Here is a 6,623-nt window from a genome sequence, read left to right on the forward strand (position 1 = left end):
GGTGGCATTCGCAGTGTGGCTGTTATTGTAAAGCGCATCTCTCTTTCGCATGTGCCTATTAGATATGGACACATGCTAGGCTGTAATATAAACGCTAGCATAGTAGGGAAGATATAAATCAAGTCGATACTAGTTACTTTAAGCTTAGTGGTATATTTCGTGTTATGAGTGATATGGGATACAGAGGGGAATGGCTATTGAATGATAGGAGAGAGTTGAAGACTGTGTATCGCGCCTTACAAGATGCAGGTAAAAGTGTTGCTTAATAAAGAATAGTCGCGTGGGTAGTCATTGTAATGCACTCGAGGTGGTGAGCGATTATGATCTTGTTTAGTTAATCTGATTTCAAGGTATTTTGGTATATAATTTAGATATAAGTGGTTATATTAATATGCTGTGATTGGATCGCATTCACTGAAACAGTGAAGACTTCTGCGTCGGCTTGAGCATAGGATAACTATAGTTCCCTTGAATAATTGGCAGACTCTAAGTCTAAAGGGATTAGACACTGCACTTCTACGATGTTTCTCGCTTATGTTACACTGGAGTTCACAACTCTTCCAGTATCATTTCCCAGATTTCTCCAAGTGGTCTCACGGTGAGAGTATTTCAAATATCACACAGAAGATAAAGTGTTAGGAACACTTCACCCCGTCCTGGAAAGGTTCATGAATATGACTCAATGACAACACCAAAAAGTTTGCGGCTAGGAACGGGATGTTCGGCAGAACTCACACAACTGCTGGCGATTGGACACTCTCCTACTCTCGTGTGTGAAGACACCTGTGGCGTTAAAATTATCCCATTATGCCGACGATGTGAGCACCCTCGTACAACAAGTGGGAACTAATTACAGCATTACCGCTGCTAAACGCTGTACATCAAAGCAGACATCTGGAAATTAAATGCAGATGAGGAGGAGACTGAGTGCACAACTCCTATATGGGAATATATACGAACGCGAATGTGAGACGTCTAGAATCAGATTAGGCTACAATAAGTATACGTGAAAGAGTAAGAGCAACAATTCCCTAATACTTATATCAACTTACATTGGGGAATCATTTTGGGGTTCATATTGAAAACATCATCTCTTGAGAGTGTTTCGGCTAATAGAAAATAATGATATCCCAATTGTCTCTTTCATTATACAAGTTAATATTGAGAACAAATTGATGACACAAAAATATGGGCAATGATATAATCTGTTAATACCACCTGTTACCTCGGTTGAGCTATGATGCAGGACCTGATGCCAGTTAGAACACTCGAGTTACCTAATTATGAACTATAAACTCTATTCTACGCACGAGAGTGGTCCTTGTGGCATAAGGCATTCATCATAAGTATACAGTTATGAGTGTGTAATTGTGTGCTCGTGGCCCAGCAAATTCTTAGATACCTCTGGAGATATCAAGAATGAAACAGAAGATGGCTCTATAATGTCACCACTCTGAGTGCTCTCAAATTACAGTGAGGTCACAATCTACAATGACCCTTTCACTATGTTGTACAATGAGTATTATTTAGCTCAATAACCATCGTATCCTACAAATGCACTCACCTTCATCTGAGCACCCATACTAGGGGGGCTCCGAGGTTGAATTAGTTTGTGCCAAAGGTGTAGTTCGAGAAGGAGGTGCTTTCTATGGAGCTCTCTATACAGATGGCTGTGTAAAAATATATAAATAAAGATTCTAATATATGTTTTGTTCATGTTCACAGAACAGATTAATCCCCGTAATATACAAAGAAGAGTCCCCTTGCTATAGCTCCACGCTTTCACTATATAGTGAAGACTTGTTCTCTCGTGGGTGCCTAATCTTGCAGTCCCACCATGTCAGGAAGGAAGGCGCTAGTGGTGGGAGAGCTAACTCACATCCCTAATTACTGATCTAATCAACGCGAATTACATCTCTCATATGGGGACAAGATGAGTAACTAAAAGTAGATGAGATTATCTAGTGAACAAATAATATAATATGATCAAATGACTAATTATTTTTAATCAAAGTTTAAGTCAACGCATTAATATTTCTATAACACACGACAGATATAAACAATGAAGAATGATCAAATCCTAAATGTCGAGTTAATATCCTGATAGATGGTCGCTTTCTCTTATGGGGTTGGATCAATTGCTTATGTCTTTCCATAAGCCTGCATGTTATGGTGGATATTTCCCATTGTAGAATAAATAAAATAGACGAAACAATAATGGATTTACCAGCAATGTTTTGTTTTTATTATAATTTTGTAGCTTTTTAGAAAAAGATCCAGAATAATCGCCGTCGGTTCGGGTGAGCTGGCAGAAATGGGTGAAGAGGCATCGCCCTCTCAAAGTAGGTTCTATTCCTATTCCTTCAATTTACAAACAGAAAAGCACTAATTGAATATTGTGCCATAGCCTCGTAATGCATTATATGATTTCTTGTCCAGCATTCTAAGTTTTTGGACGCCAGATATCATCATTAAATATTACCTTTTCAATTTAACTTTCCAGGAATATGGCTGTGGGAACCATCTAGTACACAACCGAAGAATAAGGCCTCCATTTGAACTGGGACACCAAGAACCACCTGAGAGCCAAGAGCAGCCTGAATGCCAAGCTCGGCACTGACAATATAACGGCCTGCTGTAGGATTCCATCAAGAGCTGCAATGAGGCCATTCAGAGGATTTCTAAAATGAAACATCAATAAAGTAGAAACGGAATAGATGGGAGGGTGGGAGGGCCAGTCCATATCTATAGAAGAATTCCATTTCCATGAAGAATTCAGAGATCTAGAATAGTCGAAGATCCAGAAGATCCAGACATCGCTCGGTTCGTGTATGAGGCTGGTGCCAAAATGGTGAAAAGCACCCCTTGCTTCAAGGTGGTTTCTAATCTATTATTTATTTTACAACAAGAAAAAGGCACTATGAATATTGCCTAGCCTCTTAAATGCCTTTATAACACTTATTCTCTTTCCGCAACAATTCTATTTTTGGACTAGATACTTATTATAAATACACCTTTTCATACTTTCGATATTGGATGGGACGCATTTCTAGTACATCACAACACCGAAAGATAAGGCTCTTTGAACTGGACAACCAAGACCCACCCTGGAGAGCCAGCGAGAACCCTGAATGCCAAGCTCCGGCACTGACAAACATCGGAAACACCTGCTGTAAGGATTCCATCAGAGCTTGCCAGAGGCATTCAGAGGGATTCTCAATGAACATCAATAAGTAGACGGAATAGGATGGGGAGGGTGGAGTGCGCAGTCAATTCTATAGAAGAAGGTCCATTCATGAAGATCAGAGATCCTAGAATTACGATCGAAAGATGAACCAGAAAGATCCAGTAACATCGCCTCCGGTCGGGTGAGGCTGGCGCAAATGGCGGAAAGAGCACCTCTTCTTCCAAGAGTAAAGTTTCTATTTCTATTTATTTTTGATTTACAGACAAAAAAAAAAAGCACTAAATGATATATGCCAGAGCCTCAAAGCATTTTAACTTTTTACTTTTTTTTTTTTCCAAACAATTACTAGTTTTTTTGACCAGATCTATTATGAAATATAACCTATCTTTCAGGGTATGGACTGCGGACCATTCTATTCAAACCAAAAGAATAAAGGCTCTTCTTCCATTTGAACTTGGACACCAAGACCACCCTGGAGAAGCCGTGCAGCAACCCTGAATGCAAGCTCCCGCACTGACAACAAAATCAAACAAACGCCCTGCTGTAAGGATTTCCATCAAGCTGCAAAGAGGCATTCAGAGGTATTTCTCCATGAACAATCAAATAAGTAGAAACGAATGATGGGAGGGTGGAGGAGCCAGGTCCATATCATATAAGAAGTTCTATTCATATTAAAGTGATGACGATAGGTGACCCCACCCTTAATAAGTTCTGACTGGTAGGCTAATGTAGGAATTAGTCTGCTCATTGGTTTGTAACATATTCCCACAAAACTTCACCTGTTAAAACAGGCAAGTAAGATCTAGTAGGATGACGAAACAAAACTGTATTTTATACAACAGCTACGGGACACTATACATCTGCCTGTTAACGCACTGAGGTTATTATGCATTTATACTCTGCTCTATTTGAACAGATAACTAAGTTTTGGTTCAGTTTGCCCCACAATGCATTCTGTATATTACTGTTAACTTTTTCGCCTCCTCTACTCTAATCTGACATTTTGGCACCTTGCCTGCCCATGGGAGTTCTCTGGATTCTCATATGGGTAAGACCTGTTTACACCCGAGCAGCGAGATTTAGGCCCAAAGCCCAAAGGTGGCTGGTTATAGGAAAGAGCAGGCCAAGACTCCTGTGGTTGGGATTCCTTAAGTGACAAACAGGGAAGTAAAACCTGGCATACCAATTAGGAAAACAAACCAATTAGTTGGCACTACTCAACATTGTGTAATTTTGCTTTCTGGTAGGTTGTAGTTGCCCCTTGCGGAGATCCAAGAAGAAGATATTGAAGATATTAAAGGTGGTACCCGCGGCATTTTAATCCACGCCAAGGTATGAAAAGTAGGTTTATTCCAAACCAGGAATGAAGGATTTACCACTGGGTTTTTGACAGGGCATTCTATATCCCTATGACAAATCATTTTGCCTCAAATGGGCATATGAAAGAGTACAGGGCACTGAAAGACTCAAATATAAAACATGGAATTTCCTTCTTACTGTTGGCGGTATAATGAAAGCATTCACTTATGTTAGATTGTGGTTTTTGGCACACATTTTGTACCCCCACGTGAGTAAACTGGATTAATTTGCAGGAATTAATTAATGAAGTTCTATAATATAAAATCATCTACAATGCTGAATGATTCATCTGACTGCTTATTTATTTATAATCAACACATAAGTTTTAAGGGTTTTGCCCCCTTTTTAAGATAGTAAATCCTCATTCTGTGATTCTGTTTTTTTTCAGATTGAGGACTAGCGTGGCGAAACAGTCAAAGGAACATCTTATTCCTGTAATGAAGATCAATGGATCATATAACTGAACAGTTGTACACCAAACACTCACTGGAGTCCATGTGAAGAAAGAAGCCTGTACCCCAACCTGCCTAGTGCCACCCCCCCACCACCCCTGCTTTCGCTACTCCAATTAAAGCACTATTTCATTATATTTGTTTTGCTGCTCACATTATGTATATATATTATACAATTAAAAATAATTGCTTTCTAAAGATATAACATCTTCGTATTTATTAATGTCTGCTAAGTGAAAGGCGGAATGTGTTGTTGCTATGCGCTATATAAATAACACAATAAAACTCTTGCAGTGTTGCCCTTTTTCAGAAAAGTGCTCTTTGGTGAAAGAATTGCCATCACACCACCATGTACCTGGTTTATGTGTAATAGAAGGGAAGTCAGGGAGTTTTATAGAAAAGCCAAACCTCTGCAGCCCTCCAGCCCAGTACCATTTTAACTTACTCTAGGGCACTACTGTGACTCAAGTTCACATAAGAAGCTGGAGGTACCACATTACCAGTAAATACAGAGAGCGCCTTTCATACATATATGTATGTATAAATATATATATATATCCAATCCTAGGAGAAGCACTCATGGCATAAACTATATCCAAATCAAGTCCTTTATTCAGACCATAAAATCTACGCGTTTCAATACCAACCCATCACGGGACGTCATCAGGATAGTGAAAAGGAAGCAGAGGTCATCGCTTAAATATAAACAAATATCCAATCAGTGCACACCTTTATTTAGCATACATAATACCCAATGTGTTAGAAATGTATAGTCCCAGTCATACAAAGCTATTAGCAGTGAAAATTAAAAAAAAAAAAATCTTAATCAAATCCCCAAAATCACCACAAGGAGTCCTAGTAGACATGTAAAGTATGAATAAAAAACACCACAGGGACTCCTAAATTGGAATGATAAATAGAGTAAAAAGCGCACAAAGTATATATTTATAAATATATAAATATATTAAAGAACAGTGCACTACTTGTCCGCCAACATCTGCTGTCATGGTAAAAATATATATGTTGTAAGGTTTAGGCTTTTAAAACAACAAAAATGTCTTATTTCACATATTACGTTGCGTAATTGGTCAAGATATAGGTCTACAATATAATTTATAATGCCAAGTTACACAAAGATAAAGGGCAGAGAGTTGTTTGATGATCTCACAAATTCTGTCAGGTCAGCTCTATGGATTGAGTGGTACTTGTAGATATAGAAAGCAGCAGAACAGTGCAAACTTTGGGAGACACTGGGAAGGAGTTTTTGTGTTGGGATTGTGCCCCTGCTGTGTCCGTAGGCCTTATGTACCCTTAGACCTTAAGAATCACCGTTAATGGCTGTTGTTTAAACAAAACAAAATGTCAAATGTGAACGGCCATCTCCTCTCTCCCATTTTAGATACCTCATTACCCCTACCGATTATAAAAACTATTTGGACTGTTGTGTGTAAACCTTTTGAAAAAGCCAGAGCTGTGGGGAAAAACACATGAATAGACGGTAAAAAAAAATGCCTATTTCCATTTTATAATCATAGAAACATGGTACCTAAGGCTGAGAAAAAAATCAAACAAAGCAACATGTCCATCTCCCATCACCCGGCTTTCAGGCCCGGATTTGTGGAGAG

General features: G+C 38.9%; 1 pseudogene; it reads left to right on the forward strand.

Moving 5' to 3' along the window:
• The first annotated feature begins 3,330 nt into the window (after positions 1 to 3,330).
• Positions 3,331 to 6,623, forward strand: part of LOC108647423 — an 11,079-nt pseudogene continuing 7,786 nt past the window's right edge.

The sequence above is a fragment of the Xenopus tropicalis genome, chromosome 4 (genome assembly GCF_000004195.4).
Source record: "Xenopus tropicalis strain Nigerian chromosome 4, UCB_Xtro_10.0, whole genome shotgun sequence".
In the NCBI taxonomy this organism is placed as follows: Eukaryota; Metazoa; Chordata; class Amphibia; order Anura; family Pipidae; genus Xenopus; species Xenopus tropicalis.